We start from the raw sequence: 23,848 nt of genomic DNA, 5'->3' as shown, positions 1-23,848 counted from the left end.
CTGGTCTGTAGTATTGTAATTTTTCGAGCGAAAGCATAGTTATGCACTGACTGGTTCGTCCTGAGCTTACCAGATCAACAGAAGCTACCACAAAACCTGTTAACTTTACAAACAATAATAAATAACATTAGAGAATAAGAAAGCATTTGATCGGTCTTGACTGTAATAGGCTTGCGACTACTTAAGATGGACTTCTTAGACTAGTATGGTGCCCACAATATTAGCTTTCAAAGCCATCCGAGACCTAAATGAGGAGTTAGAATAGCGAATTCAAGGAAGATAGGCTAGTTTATGACCAGGTCTTGAATGTGCTGAATATATATCTTGCTATTCAAAATGTTCTGCAACACCAAACATAAATTACTTCTTAAGTTGTCTGCATTATTCGATCCAATTATTCAAGATTTCCTGCTACAGCGTTTATCACAGTTAATGTCTAGAAGGAGTCTCTTTACTCGGAAGCTATTGAGTGAAATCTTATAGCTCACTATTGTCAATGCTGGTGACGTTGAGAGGTGTTTAGTACAACATTTCTTTTTGCACGCTTCCATTAACGTTTTCAATGAATAAGCTCTAAAATGCAACAGTTTCTTTGCATGATATAGTAAGGACCGACTGACTCTTTCATTTTTATTAGGCGAAGTACGCTAAGGATATACTTTCATTTGAATCAGTGACAACTACAGTCTTCTGAGAATTTTTAGTGATAATGTTTACGATAACTTTCTTCACGTCAACAGACAAAAATAGTGCATCAGAACGCAATCACATTTAAGTTCAACGTTTTGATCTCACTAGGATAGATATATTTAGTATTCACCTCTATTCATATCGTTAGTATGAATAATAGTTCTTGATTTTTATTTTCCATATTTTTCTCTTCCTTGTTTTTTTTCAGGATTCTATGTTGTTTATGACTTATTGTATCACAAGTATTTATCATAACAAGTTTATTCAAAACAACTGAATCAAGTGATAGACCAGAAATTTAGTTAGAATGGTACAGTGTTAGAATATTTTTGTTTAAAACGCATACGTTTGATCGAAGGAAATATATTTATTAGATTATTCATTATTTCTGACAGTTTACAATCTTTAAACATAATGCTAATGAAACTAACTTGTCAGTTTTAAATCAGGTATAATCATACGTTTGATGTTCTATTATCAAAGAAACTAAATGTTCGAGTATTAGGAGATAAAATGCAAAACGACACATAACCTATTTATCTCTTTCAGTCTTAACTAATTATTACAATATTAAATTAGTTTGATAGTATTCATTTGAATGCTGTGGTTAGTGAATGCAGTAATACGAAAATATGTGAAATTGATATGTATGTCTGTAAATCTAACTACTACTGAATTCCCAGCTTGACTTACACTCATCCATTCACAGATTATATAATCAAATAAAATGTAAAGTTTTAAAAGCTATGGAATACCTAAATATTTCATCTGTCAATCTGTTAAGCTCATCCTTCCATTAGCTTCATTATTGTTTTTAGTATTAGTATTATTATTAGTAGTAGTATCATTATTTATCCTCACTGGATTACGTGTTTTATCTAGTGTATACTATGAAAATAATACTAAATAAACGGATTAAACTAATTCATGATTTACCAGACTGTCAAGTTTTGCCTAATCACGTGTTAGTACTAAGTAACCTACGGTGAATTTATCGATTACTTAAGATTTACCTTATTTGGTTAATTCATTGACACATGAACAGTCAATCTAAATCTGCTTAGCAAATTATTACGGAATGTATATTAAAAAAAATGCAAAAAAATTATACGTGTATGCAGTTTCATATCATGCTCTAAGTAGGCTCAATTTGAATCAAGCACGTAACCCATGGACAATTTGATGTTTCTTAATTTCTAAATACATTTTTAGGTAAAAGAAGTACTTTTAATTTATAGAAAGTAGAATAGAAACAGCAGGTATCTATAAAGTCTGTTTGATATATAATATTATTATTTGAAATTTCCACTAAACATGTACCTAGGGGTAAATGTGCAGATAACTCTGTCAGTTTTGGTATCAGTTAACATTTTTGTTTAAATTAAAACCATTTCAATATAATATAGATTATAAATGAATGTGTGTATTATAGACTGTTAGTAGATTTATCAAAACAACAGGATATTTTTGTCTAACGAGAGTTTTTTTTCAGTTCTGAATCGCTACTTATAAAAATGATATTAATTTTTTAAAACACTGACAAACTATATTTGCAATATTCCATCATATAAGAAGACATTGAAAAATAGTTTTTGAGTTAAAACAAAACGATAACAAACTTTTCTAATACCCATCATAAACTCTAAATAGTATTCGTGATTACTGCATAAAGGAAAGGTAAATAATTAAATTTTAGTTCCTTGTTTCTAACAGTTTCAATATTTACAAGTACATCCATCTGATGAAATTTGAGCAGGACGAAATGAATATCTTACGATGTTTTGTTGACCTTAATTAAAGTACGCTAAAACTTTTACATAAGGCTAATGTTGAGAATATACAAGCGTTAGTAGAGGTTGATAAAATGAACAACAACCGGCTATCATGATAAAAGTTATAAACAAAATAACATCGGATTACAATATTATTGTTTCAGTATTGAATTTGAAGAATATTTCAACCAAATGCTTATTGTTATAATATTTGCCGTCCATAATTTAAACGCTTCACAGGTAGAAGTACAGACCGTCAAACCAGTCAAAAGGAGACTTCCTTGGTCATATAAATAATATTAAAACAAGGTGGTTCAGATTAGCTGGGAAGTTACTGTAGATGGTGGTATTTGAACTTAACCAATTAGAGTTTATAGATAATAACTTGCATACAAATAGCCACAATGCATTAGATACACTGTATGATTACTACAAATTTAGTTCAGTGAGTCTGATAATTCTCAATAGAGAATAATTCTTCCATCAGAACGCTCACAAATGTAGTTATTTTATTTCGTTAGTCTACAAATAAGAAAATAATAAAGGAAGATATTATTTCACTTTTTCAATACATGCTTGAGTAGTTGAATAAGGATTTTTGTTCAAATTACCGATAAATTTTATCAGTAATTTACATCAGAAGGAAAGCTGGCAAATGTGCATTGCTGAAGTGTTTTTCATTCTCGGAAAACCTGAAAACACTAAATGGCCCTTTCGTTCTAATATGAGACTCCTCAACAGTGGGCATCCACGGTCCTGCACTTGGGAATCGAACCCAGGTCCTTAGGTCTCAATCGTGAACAATTAACTTCTAGACTACTGACTCCGCATCCAATGGTGTTAATATGTAACTTCAACCAATCCACGAAATCGCGCCACCGTCCAACTATTATTTCCAGAGAGTAACTGTCTCATAACAGACACGGTTGAACTCCACTGGTCAAAGCTTCTCAATAGAACTCCAGGAAATACCTCTTGAAGCAAGTCACTAGTGAGCACATGATGATTATTATTTTGTGATGAGGATTCTAGATTGTGCCAAAATATAATATCGAATAAAGCCATTAATAATAATTGAGGGTTTTTGGGGAGATTTTAGTAATGTAATGGTTGAGTTCATGAGTTATTATTATTATTATTATTATCAGCTTTATTCAGTATTATATTTTTGGTACAATATAGAATTCTCAGCGTAAATTATTTCAACAAGTTTCCGTTTCTTTCTTCTTGGTCGGTCCTGTCGATAAATGAGTGATCGCCAGTTAGATGTTAGCATTTCAGTAAATGAACATCTGAATAATGTGCATTCTTTTCGCTGTATATTGCCAGCAACCACATTGTCTCTTATTGAGCTTCTTGTAACTTTGACAACGAAAGGCTGTACACTTTTCAGAAACGCAGCAGAATAGGTTATGAGATTAATAAACATAGTGATATATTAAAACAAACAAAAATAGATAACTTGTTGAAATACCAAGATGGCAGGAACAGGTAGCCCAGATGATCAAGCAGGCCGTCCCTTGATAGTTGATTAAAGCTAGACCACCGTGGGAAGCCTGGAAACACTGGTCTAGAGGTAAAGCGTTCGCACGCGAGACCGATGTGCCTGGATTCGGATCACGTGTGCAAGATCGTGGATACGCAATGATAAGAAAGAAACGGCCGTCCAGTGCTTTCAGGTTTTCCATGATGGTCTAGCTTAAAGCGACTCATGAATTCAACAACTAAATTACTACAGTCTCCACAAAAAGTCAATCTTTACATTTTTTTGAATGTTTTGCTGTTATTTGATGTACATTATTTAAAATATCTTATTACGCTGTAATAACAGAGGGTTTATCATGAAGCAATTAAAATTGCTGTAGCAACGATAGGAGAATGAAGATGTTTCAGCGAAGAAAATTTCCTTATGGACAATATCATTTACTTAAGCTTAGCAATTGTATTTATTAGTAGTTTTGTCGAGGATTATAGTCAACAAATCCAAGTATCGAATGTAGAAGTCTATAAAAATGAAGTGGTATTGGATAGTTAAACAAATAAACTAAAAATTACCAGTATATGGTTTTAGAAATTTAGCTTTTTCAGATCATGAACTGATCAATGTTAAACCACCACTGAAATCACTGGGAAGTCGTTTCTACCCACTATGGGACTGCTCAGTAGCCACAGTGACTAAATATCATTATCTTAGGAAAAGTTAATTTCTTATGTTTAATAGTACACACTGATCTGTGTAATATATCGGTTGCAGAATGATTTTGATCAATCAACACAACTCTTTGAGACCATGAACGATTGATATATGGATTACAAAAAAATATGTGATTCACCAAAAGTTTCGGCCAATTAGTTGATTGAATGGTTGTAAAAAGTCGTATCTAAACTATTATTCCTATTAGAGCATATAAAATCAAATAATTTTCTCATATACTTTGATTAACTTTAATACCAACTGGTTGTTAGATCAAAATGCTTTATTTAAACTCCCTAGCAAAATGTACAGTATATATTCCAAAAGCCTGCTTAGCTTCAGGTTCTATTTTGTGTTAAAAACCTAGAAATAAAACAAAATCTTTATATATTTTAAGTTATATTAGGTCGATTCATTTGAACGTACTTCAATATTATTCTTTCATAACACTTTGATAAGTGTTTATCTTCTGAATCAATCGATTGGTTTACCCAATGTTAATTGATCAGAAGTGACAAATGTATGTGCAAACTAATTGACATGGTGATTTCAAGGTAATCAACATTTTACAAGATCTAAATATTATGCCTTCAATCCCTCTTATAATTATAAGTGAGTATTCTAAATATGATCCGTACCATGACAAGAAAGTTGTTAAGTGCTTTCAACCCCAAGAAACGTATAAACCTGATGACTTGAATTTTATATATAGGTAAAACATTTGCTGAATATATATAGAGTTTTAGATTTTCCCTTTATTGATATAAAGAACAGCAACTGATCAGTTTCTAATGGTATATACCTAACCTAATGGACTACCGCAACATTATCCTGTCCTGAATACTACTGCTAGTCACAATTCAAACATAACGATTATATACTCAAATGATATTGTAGATTGATGCACATTTTCAATGGGGTCGTTAATGCACACCCTTATGGAGACTTATACGTTCACTTATTCAGCTTTGATTCTTTATATACTTAGTAAATTAATTAGTCGAAACTTTCATTATTCATTGATTAATTAGTAAATTGTTTACTAACATACTATAATTAACACAGGTATGTTATAAGTGATCACATTATATAAACACGGGAAAAATAATGAAACAGAAATTTCATTTAATTATTATTGATAGTGATAAGTCATTATTTTTATTTAACAGCTTTTGACATTTAAACAAATAAACCAATTCATCAATTTGAACTATTTTTGTTTGTTTGTTTGTTTATTCAAGGTCAGTTAGATTAGTTTGTCAGATTAGAATTAGATATTTAGTCATTTATTTATTTATTTAATATAAAATATAAACATAATCATGAATATAAAAGATTTGTTTAGTTTCATATAACAGTAGCCTGATTATATCCTTCCATCAAAATAAAACAAGCAAACAAATTTAATGTAAGGTTAAGATTTTCCGAATTATAGACATTCATGTTAACTACTTGTAAGCAAGAATAGTTTTCTTTTTCCTGTTGCTTGCGAAATACATGTCAATATATCTGACAGATACGTGTTCACGTCAATATATTAGTATGGGTATAGCAGTGTGTGAATGTTACTTGTTTGAAGATAAATCTTTTAGACAAATGAATATGACTCATGATCTTAACCATTGAAATGAATATTCCACAGTAAATGAAATATTATTATTTAATAATTAATTATTATAATTTTTGAAATATAAAACAGGTTTTTATATATAGGATTTAGTAATATTTTAATGTAATGCTTAACTGAATAATCCATTGTGATGTATGAATCGGAGAGAAATCTGGTTGAAGTGGTCTAGAGCTTAAACTTTCGTGCGCGAGACTGATAGGTCGTGGGTTCAAATCCCTTGGGGTGGGATCGTGGACGCGCACTGATGAGTCAGTCAGTTAGTCAGCTACCACGTGGGACTAGGCACATATGTGCATCAGTTCAAGCTGTCATACCTCATTAGCACAACAAGATGAACACCGGATTCATAGAAGTGGTTAATTCAGTGGTGGAAATATATAAAAGAAAGATTGCATATAGGGACATGGTACAGGAAGAAAGAATTAGTTCGTGGAAAGAAAGATATGAAGCGATTTTAATCTCATAGTTTAAGTGAAGACAAAGAGTGTGTATCATGTCATGCCATGTCACGCAGAGTCTCTAACCATCAGTTACGATATCACGCGGACCCCAACAAAGTAGTCTGCATCTACCAACATGGCTAAGACTAGAATTCAGTGACTTCAAGTACTGATGCCATGTTTTGGTTTGGTCGCCCCTAACTTTCTTCCAACCATCCCCTACAATAGTTAGCATTGAGTGCCGTGGTAGTCGGTGTTCAGGCGTACGCAATACGTGGCCCAATCATCTCAGTCGATCAAGTTTCACAACCTCATCAATTGATTTGCCATCATTCCCTAATATCCTGCGTCTAACCTCACTATTACCTACCCGATGATCTCAGCAGATGCGAGCAATATTTCTAGGACAACTTTGATCAAATACTAGTAGCTTACGAATATCCTCTACTCTTAGTGGCCACGTTTCGCAGCCGTAGAATAGAACAGAACGAACTGCTGCGCAGTATACTCGTCCGTTAATTGATAGACGGATATCTCGTCTTCGCCATAGGTGACGTAAGTCAGTATAAGCCAAGCGAGCTTTTCAACTGCGTGATGAGATTTCGTCAAATGAGGAGTCACATACTACGACGAAATGATAGTCCAGTGCTTCCAGGTTTTCGATGGTGATCTAGCTTCAATGGACTCATGAATTCAACTATTAAACTTCTAAAAAATAACTAAAAAAATATGCGATCGTTAAAAAATCATTAAAAATATGTTAAAGAAAAAATGAAATCATGATTTTTAAAAGTGAAATAGGTAAATAAATTTTAAATGAATATATGATCATCAGAATGGGTTTTGTGGAGATTTTTAGAAATTTCACAGATTGAAATCATGAGTCAATTGAAGATAGACCATCATGGAAAACCTGGAAGCACTGAACGGCCGTTTCGTCCTAGTATGGGACTCCTCAGCAGCGCGCATCCACGATCCCACACCCCGCGGGATTCGAACCTAGGGCCTATCAGTCTCGCGCCAGGTGCTTAACCAACTAGACCACTGAGCCGGTATTCAACGGTTTTAATGCCTAACTTCAACCAATCCACAAAATTGCGCCACCGTACACCATTGTCTTCAGTGAGTTGTTATCTCACAACAGACCTGGTTGAACTCCACTAGTAACGGCTTCTCACTAGAACACCAGGAGTGTCTCCTGGAGTCAGTCACTAGTAAGCAGGTGATGGGTTTTGTGGAGATTTTTAGAAATTACATGAGTTTTACACTATAAAATACAACGTAAACAACATGAGTTCTACTGTCATTTTTGGTTCTAAATAACACTTAATTAATAACTTATTATCATAGCTAATAGAGTTGCTCATAAATATTACAAACTATTCTAAAATTACTCATACAAATGTACTCAGAATTTTCATGGTTTATTATAGTTGCTTCTTTAATGATGAGTATAATAGCCTACGGAACTCCATTTATATTCTTTAGGTTTAACTATGTCGTAGTTGATAATGAGAGATATGATTTTATTGTTATACAAATATATCATATTCTATATGAAATATAACTAAATGTAATACACAAATTTATTTTGATGGATTTAAAAAGAAAGTCTTTAGTTTTATAGTGATCTGTAATAATAATCATTCAACTATCCTTATATTATGTTTTATTGATTCGATTAACTATTGAGCTAATGAATTGATATTTCTGTGAAAACAAATTGTGACTGTTTTTAAATGACAAACTCGTTGTCTTTCTTTTTGTTTTCCGATGTCAAAATAAGCGCTCCTGTTGATTGAGTATATTGTTCCATAAAACTAATGTAAATATGTTACATAAATTTAACATTGTAAGAGTTCTTTCAAATGTAAAATTTTGAAAGAACTACTGTTGTGATATGTAGAATGAAATAAATAGATTGTAGCCCAAATGAAATCAACATTTGCTAACGTTGTACTAATAATTCATTGATGCATCATGTCAACTATGATTATTAACCATAATGATAATAATAAATATAGAACAATTGGTAAATATCAGTCACTAATATTTCTCAGTTTATTCAACTGGACTTCCGGTATTTTTGATTTTACCATCTAATTATATTTATATGAACATGGTAATTTTCCACGTTAAACTATATTTAAACATTTTTATTCAGTTTAATTTACCGACTTATTTTAATGCTTTACTACGTATTATTCAATTGCAAAGCATATTTATCAAATGATTGACTTTTTTGTACTGGAAATCAGTAGTATTCCGGTCTACTTTGTAATTGAGTCTGTTTAACAGTACATAAGCTTTGTTTTAACAATGAGATATACGAGTCACAATTGACTGATCATTGGGTGGTGATCAATGTCATGTGTGTCAAGTCTTTCTTAATGAGATATAAAGAACTAAATACTGTAATCTATTCATCTTAATAAGGCCTAAGTGTCGCAAGAAACTGTCACAATCTAAAGTTTAAAGAAATACTAGAAGATGAGAATAATTTACGAATCTGAAATATGAGGAATAATTGTTCACTTAAAGTGTACATAACAGCTAAAAAATAATGCTAGAAGAGACTAATAACAACTAGGATACAAATAGATCACGTGAGAGGGCGATAGAAGAATGAAAGATAGGACTTGCGATTTTCTCATGCGGAGATCAGTTTTACATTATTGAATCACTAAAGATTATATATTGTACAAGATTCGACTCATCGTTTCTCTAGTCCCATTGGTTTGGTTGTATGAATTATTCTGTAAGATAGTTCTGTTGAGATATCGCCTCTAATAAATTTTTGCTCTTTTTGTTCTGAGACGCTAATAAAAATCATTCACTTTGTTGGAAGAAATGTAGTCTGATTCACTTAGCCGAACGAGGTACAAATTAAAGTTTATCGGTACTACGTCTATGAATCATAGGCTGGTTCAAATATACCAAAGAAACAGACAGATAGTGTGGATCACTAATTTATAATTGGTTTCGTTACAACATCAAAACTTAGTTATTATAAAACTTTGAAACATAATGAATAATTTAAATTTATTCCAAGCGGTTTACTTCTCTCCTACAATTTATAGGGACACAGATTTACATTTAAGATAATGTACGTTTGTTTAATGAAGTGAATTTAACCAATGTATGGGAATCATGTTTTTAAAAAAATCAGCGTTTATTAAAGATAGAAATTGACTGAAGAACCTATAACAACTAAAAATTAACAGACAGCCTCATACTGTAACTCTCGCTTTTAACTAGTTATCATTTGACATCTGTTGGTTATGGAAATCTAATTCACCAACACCTAAATTTAGGAACATTTTGTCTTCAATGTTGGCCAGCAATAATTAAAGCAATTAGTCGTGATCCGTATAATTCGTTTCTTCCGAACGTTTGTGGAATATCACTGATGTTATTATATAATCATTATTTAGTTTTATAAAGTCACTACAGTTTAAAATATGGATAATTTTGTTCCTTCTTCAATTTTCTTTGACACTGTGGTCAGTTCCTAAAACAAATGTCAAATAATTTCTCACTGGATATTTATTAATTTAATTTTACAATGTCATTACATCCTATGCGCACCAACACCATCATAATGATTGAATTCATGAGTCGATTTAAGCTAGACCACCACAGAAATCTTAGAAGCACAGGATGGCAGTTTCCTCCTAGTATGGGGACTCATCAACAGTAAGCATTCACAATCCCACATACAGGACTCGAGACCAGGACCTCTGATCTCGAGTACAATCCGTGTCGGATAGACACAGGTACCTACCTCAGACAATGGATAAAGTTTTACGTAACCATTCATGGATCGATTGAAGTAAGACATTAACACCATTGGACGCCGAGTCAGTGGTCTAGGGGTCAAGTGTTCACGAAACTCTTAGGTTCGATTGTCGAATGCGGGACTGTGGATCCCCACTTTTGAGAAGTTCAATATTAGGACAAAACGGTTATCCAGTGCTACCAGGTTTCTAATGGTGGTCTAGTTTCAATTGACTCATAAATTCAACTATTAAAATCACTACGATCTCCACAAATCCTTCATTCTCATAACAACATTAACATCATATTTGTTATATTAATGGGACACGCGTTGCGTATGCCAAACCACCGACTACCCCGACGTGCGGTGTTTTATGGTGTAGGAGTAGGTTGGAGGGAAGTTGGTGGCGGCCAGACCAAAACATGGCACAAATCCATGAAGTCACTGACAAGTGGACAGAGTCATGTTGGTAGGTGTAGACTATCTGGTTGGGATCCGCGAGACGATGGAAACCTATGTCTAGAGACCTTGAATGACATGGTTCGAAATCGTCTGCAATGGCTCAGGTGCATCCACTCTTTGTGTTCTCTCAAATTCTAATCTTCTGAATTCTTCATGTCCCTTTTTTCTCTTTCCAAATTCATTTCACTGGATGATATTCCTTGAATAACATTTTCACACCCTAATCTTTCCGATTACTACCTACACTATTACTACCTCTACCACTACGGGATTTGAATCGACAACTGCATCTCTGTGCTAATGTGGTATGGCAACTCGAACTGATGTATGTACGTACGTAGCTCTACGTTGTTACTGACTGACTGATATTGCTAAAACAGTACACTTTATTATTATAGCTTTACACAAAACTATCAAAACCTCATAGATTCACTTATAAATGATAAAATCTACTTTGTAATAATGTATATTCTTTTTCTTACTATCACTACTACCAACTAGAAATTTATAGATTATATTCCTAATAGAAGAAAATACTAATTTCTTTGTTTGTTACGTTCATAAATGAAAGTAGTTAAAATATTCATGTTTAAAAATTACAGACATATGCAATACATTTAGTAGATCAATGTCAAAATACTAGTGAATTATATATAAATATATATCTACAACTTTTTCTATATTCCTTTCTTAAAGGTCATTGACATTAGTCTGATTTTGTATTAACTGCCTATTTCCTTATTAACTATATGTAAGAATAATATTCATTTATTTTAGTGAATTTAAAGAGAGATAACTAACCTTGAAGTGAAATAAATTAGTTTGATTATAGTAAAGGAAAGAAATATACTATAATACACTTATTAAGTAGTGTTGTTTGTAAGTTATTTTGACCTTGTATTAGTTCCTATTTAGAATAGTTTTTGAATTTACTTTTCTTTTTTCTAAAAAGAACAAGCAAACTAGTAAGTGAATTAATAAAACGTACCAGTACGACAGTGATTGTAAATTACATAAGGTAGAAAAGAAATGACTTTTATAAAGTGATTAAACTGATCTGCCGCCTTTTTATTATTTGAGGACATTTAACTTTTCAGGATATATCAATAAACTGTATTATAGTTTATACTTAATTAATTATTGCAATCAAGTTTTGAAAAAGAATACAATGTAAAATCTGATCACTTGAGCTCAAAACTTCTTTAGGAAATAAGCCTACGATTAAAATATCACAAAAGAATGAATGAACTCGGACATTAGTTTGTTATACCTACAATAGTATTTATGATGAAATCTTTTACTCGTATACCTGTAACACGCTTTACTAGTAAATAATAGATCGTATATTGGAAAATCAAAAGCTTGGCTATAAACGTTATTTTAAAAACTAGACTACACAGCTGAAAATAATAGATCCCTTTATATAATTATTACATTGGATAAATGCTTACAGTTAGGAGAATTTATATCTTCATTGAATACAAATAGGTTAATTTAAATAATGTGATTATATCTTCTATTAATGACTTTTATTATCAATAATAAAAAAAGATTCTTACAGTATTTATTTCTAATTTATTATTTTCCCCCATAAGAACATATTGCACTGTAGTAAATGGGAACATCAATGGGAACAATAGAATGTATTCCAACACAAAATTACAGAATCTCTTAGTAAAATTTGAGAACCATACGGAAACTTCTTCATTGGTAAAATGTCAATCGATTGTCTCAGACTTCATTGTCTTTTCGTTTTGTGCCTGTTCTCTTCCCTTCAATCTTCTTAATCTTCTGCCACTAGGCATTTCACTTTCGATTGATGATAAATACTACTTATGACTGTAGTACACACCACAACATAAACTCAAGCGTCAATGTTATTTCGTCAAAAATTAGTTTTTTCCAATTAACGTAAACAAAAACTAAGAAATAAATTACTATAATCACAGAATAAACATTCTTTTTTCATACAGAATAACTTTTTAAAAGTCCTTCGTAAAAAGGAATATACATTAAACAGTAAACTAGGTATTGTTTTATTATGATAAATTTCACTGATAAATTCTAAGTAATAAGTTCATCATAAACTGATTAGATGCATAAAGAAAATTTAATGAAGGAGTGAAAAAAAGTATATTATACTGGCCCTTCATTTTGACGTCAATTTGATCGGACGATGTTATCGACGAACTCACCACTTTTGTGGTCCGGGATCTGATTCGAGTTGGATCGTACGAATGATTGTTATTGAAATATGGATATCGTTAATCCTCGTATAAAATTATCAACTTAACTCGTATTGGTGAACAACGGAATTGAATAAGGCAAATACAAGAATGGATTTTTGAATACGTATATTTTGTACACTCGCTGATCGTAACAGATAATCGCTGTAAATGAAACGAAGAAGAGATAGCGAAGCGAAACAAAAGGAACCGCAGTGGAGAAGGCATGTGAGCCAACTTGGTTTAATCAAGAGTTAATCAATATTTATAAACACAAAGATAAGTTACAGACATATGATGAATAAGATAAGGACACACAGATACGCTGACATAACAACAGTCGAGATTGATAAGGGAATAACCATCAAGATCAAAATATGACTAAAGAAGAATGGGTATGTTGGCCTGTCCAGAAGCTAGAATAAGTTATGTGGGCTTAACATAGCAACCGACACTAAAATATCAGTGAAGTCCTAATGTAATATGTACACATTCTGTATCAACCTGTATTAAACATTGAGTAAGAGATACAAGAAAAATAGAATATCACCTTTTTGAATACCACTATCATGTGAGATACCACTGTTTTGTGACTTTCTATTACATAATTTAAGGATACTACAAAACAGTAATCTTTTTTTAGATCAGGAATGAAAATAAAAACTTTCACTAATATCAGAATGTTTATCGAATATCCATTTGATATTGCTGTTAAACAGAGGAATCGATAAACACTGATCTTATCCTGAACGTATTGGTTTGTTGGTTTCAGTATGTAAATAAAACTCAAAACTTCACAACTGATTATTTAGCTAAAGTCTATTTGTTAAAATTATCATATTACATTGAAATAACACGAACGTGACTTTCAAACGATTATCATACTATTTGCTTAGAGTTTACTATATCTATTATTCCTAGCCTTTCTCATAATCCTCCAACACCACAGATAAAGTTAGCGAAGGCCATTTTACCACTTTACTCTGGTTTGATATCATGTTCTAAATACAAACAACTTCGATAAATTTATAGATATAGTAACGAATAATAATATTAAAGACTATACAGTTGTTCTTTGAAATGACTAGGGTGTTTTTTTAAATAAAATTGTGACTAATCCAAAGTTTATGAAGTGCTTAGGGTATGGGTCAAAACATATCTGCCGGTAAATGCTTAAATTTAATTAAAGTGTAATTTACATGAATATATGTTTATTATTTGTGTTAAGTAGGCCACATTCTGATTTTATTTATTACGTTTGTTTTACTAACATGATTATTAAATTTTTCATACTGTTAGTATGTATATACTACTTAATGTGATAAACCTATTTCAAGCAGTAAAGCACTGACACATTCGGTTTACAAGCAATAGCTCAAAAGTTTAGATGTTTTCTCATTTATTTCAAATCGAGTGATCTGGCAGTATAGTTGACAAGCAGTTTAACCGAAGGTGATTACTTAAACCATCATTTATTAATTTTATTGTATCCAAATAGATAACTGGTCATAGATTCCTTCATCAAGTTAGCAGTGATGCATACTGAAACACTCTTTCAAATATACACTGGTAATCCACAAAGTTATATTCATTTTTCAAATACTCCATTCTGATCTTAACTGTTCATCTTCACTTGAAAATGAACTAGTAAACTATGTTTGGCAGCATGAACTTGAAGATGTAAAATCAGACTGTTAAAACTTGATAGTCGTTACGAATGTACTTAAATGTTCAGATTGTCAAATAAATAATTTTTTGAAGCTTCTAACCTCTTTTTTTATAATTTACAGACAAATAGAATATGTAAATTCTATTGTAGTTCATCAGAAGAAAGTTTATATATTTAAGAGCAATCTCCGAGTTTAATACTGTAAAGTAATAGAGAAATTCATGTTTACATCCTTTAAGAATTCAAACATGTTATCTCTTGTAAATGAGTCGAAAAACAATAATCTCTTAATTGCAATGGAATTTTATCAAACGATAGCTTTATAAATTTCGGTAAGAGATCATAATGGTTAGTCATTACGTGAGTGTACGTAAACACTTCGTCTTAGAAATCATTCATTGAGAACATTTAAATACAATTTATATCTAAGTGATAACTTGTATCACTTTTTTACGTAACTCTAATGAATATATATTGGAAAATTTAGAATTCATGGTTTCATTACATGGTACATTGTATATCCATATTCATGAGATAGGTAATTAAATAAATGTAAATACTTGAAATTCTAATTAGGGACAACAAAAGTTATAAATGGTGTTCTTGTTACTAAGGTCTAAAGTAATCTGGAAATGTCGTAGAAATTAACTGACTACATGATTTCCAAATTTACTTCATTCCACATATATGTTGGTTAATAAATAACTGACACAACTTTGATAGTCTAGCATATTATAACAAACCTTGGGGAAATGTAATAAGATTATTACTATATATATATATATAATTAAACATAAAGTTATGCAATAACTGTTCACTGGAAAAATATACCTTTAAACAGAAAACAATATAAACGTCATATATTTGTATAATTTAATAAAACGACTATTTCATATAGTACAACACATAAGTCTTATTCATCTGTCCACGTTGTAAACTCATTTCGTTAAGAACATGCAATGGTGTCTAATCACCGTTTTTAAAATAAAAAACATGGGTTAGAAAGAACTCTTTCAATACATTTATGTTTATTAAGATTTTATGTTTTAGTTACTGTTATCTCTATTTTCAAACACTGGACTATACTTCAGTTTTTGACTCTATATCAAGACAACGTTTACTTAACAAGTTAATCAGCGTCAACACTGACAGGTGAATAACCAACTGGCTATGTTCCTACCTCTCTGGAAGGGAACAGTACACTGTATTTGGAGGACAATGTTTAGAGTCTCTACTGTCTCATGAAGGTGTACCACAAGGAGCTGTTCTTTCACCTCTTATTTTCTCCTTTTTTTCTGCATAATCTGCCATCTTCCACAGAAAACACTTTTGTGAAATATGCGGATGATCTCACTGTATGTATACCTATCTCTTCTTCTTTACATCCCACAGAAATGAATGAGTTTTTGTCTCGTATTGATTGTTGATCTGGTGGTAATGGTCTTATACTTAATCCGTCTAAATGTCAAGCCGTTAACTTTAGCATGAGACATGAACGGAATCTAAGCACCATTTTGAGATCCGATAATGCTTGTGCCATTGTAGACTCTTTAATAAACATAGTGTCGAAGGACAATTATCTTGATTTTACCTTTTCCTCTGATCTCTCTTGGTCTTCTCACGTTTTATTGTTATCGAAGAAGGTTTTCCGTCTGACTTACTACATAAAGAGACTGCATGCCCTTGGGATTACTCGTCATTTACTCTTGAATTTGTCAATTCCTACATATTACCTATTATTGTCTGCTGTTCCCCATTATTCTTTCCTAGGCTTTTGAGAAAAAACTTTTCTGTATTGCGGAGAGTGCTGAAGGCAGTTAGCAAGGTGTGTGGTGAATCTTTCAAGGTCATGATTAATATGGTTGTGGATAGACATCTAAAGTCATGCAAACTCCTGGCAGGTGTTATCTTATCAGATACTAACTACCCCCTTCACTCATATTTTTCTCCTTGTATATCTTCTGGTAGACCGAGATGTAATTACATTAAAATCCATGCATGCAAGCAAAAGTATAAAAGTTCTATAATACCTTACCTAGCATATATACTCTATGACGAACAGGTTCTTAGAGTTAACCTAGTCAATAACCTACATTCTCAACATGTCTCTAATTTGAAAAGTTGTACAGTTTTTCAGATTTTTTAAACCTTTTTTTCTCTTTTTGTCTTCGTTTCTGTTTTTTTTCGTGTAAGAAAATTGATGAGATACCCTGTGCTGAGAATTCTATATTGTTCCAAAAATATAATATTGAATAAAGCCATTAAGAACAATAATAATAATAATTATTATTATTATTGGCATTATTATTATTAAGCATTGATTTTCATTCATTCTATTATACAAATATAGAATAGATAACTAAAGTGAATTTTTCACACCTTATCCAAAAGTCAACAATCAGTAATAATATTGAATCAGTTGACAGTTAGATATAAAATCGAATATATCGCCATTTTTTATTGATTCGTTTGAAAAAAAAAGAAGAAATCAATACCTTCATAGTTGATTTTTGTACATAGATATAATCATAAAATTTTATGAATATTTTTTGGATGCCCAGAACAACATTCAATTGGCAATTAATGTACTAAGAAAAAGATTTAATAATAAATAAATCATATTATAGTGTATCATAAAAAGTATTAATATGATTGAAAATTTAGAATACTATTTATTATGATAATGCAAGACATAGATGTACATCATCATGCCGTTATGTTGTCAAAATATGTATTTTGGATTAAATAGATGAAAACAAAATGTTCTATCCTATATTGTAGTCAGATCTAAGGAGTAACTTGTCAATGAAAAACATAGTACTAAGTGTACTAATTGATTATCAAAGATTAATTTCATAGAACTAGAAGCATTTATTCACTAAATATCAGTTTTCAATACTTTAAACTATGTTAGTTATGAGAAATTTCGATGTTTTCATTAGTCAATTGAAAACTTAGATAAAGATTTGATATCTACCAATAAAGTGTTATACTTTTTTTAATCACTTGCTAGAAGATGAAAAGAATCTGGTCTTTTAAAATTATATATTCATCATAGTTATTAAACCCTATTAAAACTAATTTTCCATTTAATTAAGTTTGTATCGACTGTAATCTTAGCAAAAAAACAACAACATTAGACAAATAGAATATGTCTCTATCTATATATTATGATTTTGTTTCTTACAGGTGAATGAATATTTTCCACAGATTAAATTGTATGCATATGTTAAATAAATAAAAACAGACTATTTTATTCCTGGTAAAAAATTCTACAGCTGTATTTATGTAAATAATTAATTCGGATCACTATATATTCACCATCGAAAATAATCATCAATGTTCTAATAAATAAACAAACTATTCTTTATGTTACACTCATGTATTTATTCTTATTCTTGTATTAAATCTATGTAAGTCTCAAAATTGTTATCTCGATGCTTTAATTGATTATCAAAGAATTGAGTTATCGAGATTCTGAATTTTTTGTTAAACCACGATTATTAGCTGGATATTCAATCAGTGAAGTTAACTTTTGAATTTCGTGTGTTTCTCGAAATTCGAAACTATAGATTATGTATTGAAATTTCCAGTTGGGTTTAGGTATCAATAACTGGTTAAATATTGTCTATATTTAAACTATATATATATATATATTTAATTAAATGCCCAACAGCTTCACAGTTCAAATCATTAGAAATTCAACCATATTAAACTGGTCTTGTAGTTCTATGTAAATAACCCTAACAACGGAAATCTCTCACTTGTTTACTACATTTGGAATAATGATTATATGCAGATAGTTAAAATGATGAATACTGGTATTGTAATTATGATCAGTATACACTGGTATACATATATAGAAAGTCAGACAGCTTCATCATATATATATATAAGAGAATATAATGAATAATTAATTGTTTTTCATTAATTTCCTTTTCATTTATAATTTTTATCATCCCATAGAATAGTACTGCAGTACGTACTGTATATTTTCAATATTCTGCTGTTTAAGTACATGGAAGTACATATATATATATGTACAAAATCTAAATTAAGATGTATATGTATATGTACTGTAAAGTAATTCATAAGCTGTTTTTACTAAAATGCTCTAAATATCTGTACAACCGAACATAAACAGTTGATTAATCTGTTCACCAATATATATATATATATATATATATATATATATGAGTGAAATTATCAGAACATATTTAGTCTGAAGTGAATGAGGATGGAAGAGATGAAGAAACAAATAGATAGAAGAAACAGAAACTGTTGAATAGATAGAATGAGACGATAGATTTAACGATAGTCTATAGATTACTATAATTATTATTTGATTTATATTAATAATTAATTGAATTTGATAAGGTTAAAAAAAAGAGAATGAATGCATGAAAAAAATCACTATCCATTTCCGTTATTGGTTTAATTTAGCTTTAACATAGTTTTACTCTTTGAATTATATCTGTATAATTTTCTTTTTGGCATAAATTAATTATATATTCCTAGGTAATTGTTTTAAATGAAAAGATACAGAAATAAATATGAATACATATTTGGTATTCTTTTCTACTTTTTTTTCTGTTCACAAAAATTGTACTATAATATCCGAGCAATTTTACTACCATCTAGACATTTATGTTCAATGTTCATATTGTTTTGATTTATTTATTTTTAATTTTTCATGGCGTGTTCACTTAACAACATCGGCAAACATTAAGATTGATGTGAATTTTTTTTAACAAGAAAAAAATAGTTAAGAATTAAGAAAAATATTGAAATGAAATGGACCAAAGGAACAAATTTTCGGCAACACTAATCCATAGGATTGTTGGTTTTACTATTTTTTTTCGTCTTTCTAATAAAAGAAATCAATAAAGGAGATTGTTAGTTGTGAATAAGAAACGATTAGTATTGATTTATAAAAGTAGGAATAGATTTTGTATAACACTAAGAAGTAACCGACACTCATTTAGAATATATGCATATGATATTTATTATGGTGAGAATGCAGTGATTCATGTTAGGGTTTCATAAAATTACTCGGTGTAAATTACTTTTAAGTAAAAAGTAAAGATGTATAATATGTGTAATTCACAATAAAATTGGTGATCTTGATTACTTAAGATATCAATGTAGTTGTGCATATTATTTTTATCTACATTCACCTGTATACACTTAAGGGAAGTAAGTCGTAAAACGAAAACCAATGCATTATCGAGTAACCTAATGATTAAGTACTATGCGGCTAATATATGTGTAAAACAAATTTAAAGAGACAGACGTTTCATAATTTAATTTGGGCCAAATATGATCTCTTTGCTAGTCACCTACTAATATATATATATATATATATATATATATATATAAGCTGTCAGTTCAGTAATTTCTGAGTATACTTAGTGTCAGTCACTTATCAAGTCATTTGCGACTGCATCGAGCATTGGATTGTGTAATCGTGCTTACTATCCCTCTTATGCATTCATTTCAGTACACATCACTACTTGTATCGTAATATGCTTTTTGAAAACAAAGATTTTGTCTAAATTTCGAAGTTTAACGTCTTCGCCTAAAACAAAATTTATCAAAAATGTAAGTGTCGAATTGATCAGCTGAATTGATTTCATTGTTTAACTTAAGGAATTACGTAGAGATTTCGTAAAATTCCAAGTTAATTTTCATCAGAATCTGATATCAGGCATTCTCAGTTATTCTCCCACTGAAACGTTTTTACATTAGTGACTAGTATTGCCTTAGATAATAGTTTAAAACCAAAGAGCTCAGAAGTATCATTATTTTTTAAATGAGAGTTATCACCAGTGTGCACTAATGATCACGTCATTAGAGAAAGAAATAATAACTTTACGACTCGTGAAAGAAGTATTACTACTGGTTTGACGCATAATGTTTCAGATTTTTAACTTAAGATGGTTTACAATATTGAACTCCAACTTGGTCAACCTATAGGAAAAAAGAGTTGACTATTTTGATCATTCATTATGCAGTATTTTGACTATTAAGTAACATTAATGTGTCAACTTTTACGAATATTTATATCGCTGTCAAGTCATCTTTCCGATTTTGACAGTAAATCTTCATGACACAAATAAAACAGTTGTGACATTTAGATAGAAAATAATAGATAGAAAATAAATTACCTTATTGTTTTAATTTACGTTTGTACTGGTTGTATGAAATTTCCCATTGATGTTTCGGGCTGTCATTGATCAATCTTTTATTGGCATATGTGCATCCTTTGTGGATTGCCCCAATATTACCTTGAAGCGAACAGCGCTGGATTTTAATCTCAGAGTAAATATTAACTCTGAGATGCAAGTAAATGCAACTGACGAGGCCCAAATAAGATGAAACGCTCGTCCTGGATTTCATTACTAGCCACCATTCATCTCTCTTCATAATATTGTATTATGTGTTACAACAGAATGATTAGTATAACTGCTTTAAAAAGCGATTTAATGTTTATTCAATTTCTACACCTATTCACAGAGTACTTAATAATTTAGAAGTAAGGTATTTGTTTCCTTGCATCGTTTAATATTTTCGATAGTGATTTGTTGTCAAGATTATTTTTAGAGTATATAATTGTTAATTTCTCATTTTGGCAACTTTTAATAACATCAAAGCAACTATGACAATCTATTGAAATTAATTATATTCAATCCATGGTTATATACATGTGCTTATATCATATCATGACAAAAACATTTAGCTCAAATCAGAAATTATAGACAAGTCAAAGAAAACTCTCATTAAAGCCTCATTGCAATTCTTTATTTAAAAATAATTTTGTTGAGCTGGAAAAAAATTATACATTACTATATTTAGAAATAATTATTCACTGGGGAAGTATCTAGGGAAATCTCAGTTTTTAATGAGCAAGCCTATTGCAAACATGAATTTCCTTCTTGTGAATAGAAATATTAAAGAGGTGGTAAACTGTGGTCACTTGCCAAATTTTATAAGATGATATAAACAAAATAAGGTAGGTATATTTGGATTGTGAGTGTCAGGGGAAATAGTATGCATGTTTCACACCTGTTGCCTGGACGTACATTCGTCCCAGTGCCAATGTTCTCAATGAGAATCTAGACCACTAAAAGTCATCTAAAATAGCAACTAGTTATGAATTAAAATGGTGGATCCAGATAATTACTGAGATAACTTGTGTGAATAAAAATCCATTGTTATTTCTCCTCTAAAACGCAAGTTTACCTATTGACCTCTCCTATTTTATGTATTTTTTTTTGTGACTACAGACGATAAAGTAGTGAAGAGGCGTTGGATTAAAATTTGGTGTACTTTATATTTTCCACACTAAGCAGTAATGATTAGATAAACCGGCTTTTAATCACTCATTATGATATAACTGGAGATAACGTAGCTAAAACTGTAAATATTTATTATCATTATAGTAGGGAGACCGAGTACAACGATTTTCAAAGTAAAGATCTAAGTGACTAAGATTATCTTCGCCAAATGTGAACTTGACAGTATGTGCCTATGAACAACAAGGTACATGTCTCACCAGTGATGTCTATCTAGAATTTTGAGTAAACTTATGCTCTATAAAATATCTGGATTAACATTATCAAATATCAACGAAGTTACCACAGTATTAATCGATCTGTGATGAACCAATTGTAAGCCTAAAATGTTCAGTCGTTTTAGTAGTTTAGATCAAACTTTGCTCTCGAAGTGAATATGTTTTATCAAGAAGATGCTGAAATCAGTCACGTGTTTCCTTATCAGAACGCCAAGTTAAATAATTTCAACAAGGAGTTTTATCTAAAAAAGAATTTCCGATCTGAACTACTTAGAATAGTTCACATTCAATCGCTAAGTAGAAATCATCTCTTTTTATAAGAGTAATTATTGTCTACAAGTTATCAATGTTTGTTTCGTTAAATTGGGCATAGTAATGATTTTTGACTAACTTTCACCCAATTTACAAATATTCATTAAGTTTTAAATGTATAATATAAGGTTAGACTTTGTTTAACTTGAATGCAAGCTTGACTGGAATATTTAAACACCTAGAAAAATCTCACTTCCCGTGTAGGATGTCTTTATTTGTATAATGTTTTTTTACTGTCTAGTTTTATTAACTGAATTGAAGTCAAATAAAAGTTTACCTTCAGTTTTCTTTTTAGTTCTTTCATTTCACAGCGTTCTTCATCATAATGAAGTAAAATTTTAGCTTAGATAATATTTGAGTATTATATTTCATTTGCTTCTCATTTCATGTAATTAAAAATTATATTGGTAGCTCTTTTTAACTTGTTAATTTCATGTATTTCAATTAGATTTATTACAATAACCAGTGTAAACTAAAAAGTAACTTAAGTTATTTCTATTGAATTTTTAGTACAATTTGACTATCTTTCCATTACATTATGATCTACTATGCTCAGTGTCTGATGGTTAACGGTAATCGGTACAGGTTCTTAACTTATCCAAAAAAAATTGGAGATTTTACAAATACATTCTTCCTCTTTAATGTCTCACATTAACTCGGTGCCCAAATATTGTGAAACTATTCGTTCAAATTTAGACAAAAGTTCTCATTTAAATTGGAACAAGTTTTCTGTTGAGATTCTTTAACTAAATATTCTATTCTATCACTCATAAACCATTGGATATTGATATACACATATCCATGTTTTATTTAGCTTGTAATTGATATGACTGGTTTAGATGTAATATACTACTTATTAAACATTAGGTACTGGATATATATATTGACATATATTTTTCATTAGCTTATATATGAAGAATAATTTATACATAAGATTTTGTTTCCATTGGAAAACTATAATGGTTCTTTCAAGATAAAATCATTAGAATGAATTATTTTGATAAAAATTTATGTCTATTTTATTTTTCTTTATCCATATTCAATTTGTCAAAAAAACGAGAAAATAGTTTCTATGGTTTATGATTTATTTTTCTATAATAATG

At 30.4% G+C, this 23,848-nt stretch overlaps 1 protein-coding gene across 1 annotated transcript in view; it reads left to right on the top strand.

Annotated features, from left to right (window-relative positions):
- Positions 1-23,848, top strand: part of UNC9 (Innexin unc-9) — a gene marked incomplete at its 3' end in the record, with an annotated part of 73,611 nt that overhangs the window by 2,035 nt on the left and 47,728 nt on the right. The window lies entirely within an intron of this gene.

This window comes from Schistosoma haematobium, chromosome 1, assembly GCF_000699445.3.
Source record: "Schistosoma haematobium chromosome 1, whole genome shotgun sequence".
Taxonomy (NCBI): Eukaryota; Metazoa; Platyhelminthes; class Trematoda; order Strigeidida; family Schistosomatidae; genus Schistosoma; species Schistosoma haematobium.
The sequence above is the reverse complement of the archived record's forward strand: the minus strand, read 5'-3'. Positions and strand labels throughout refer to the sequence as shown.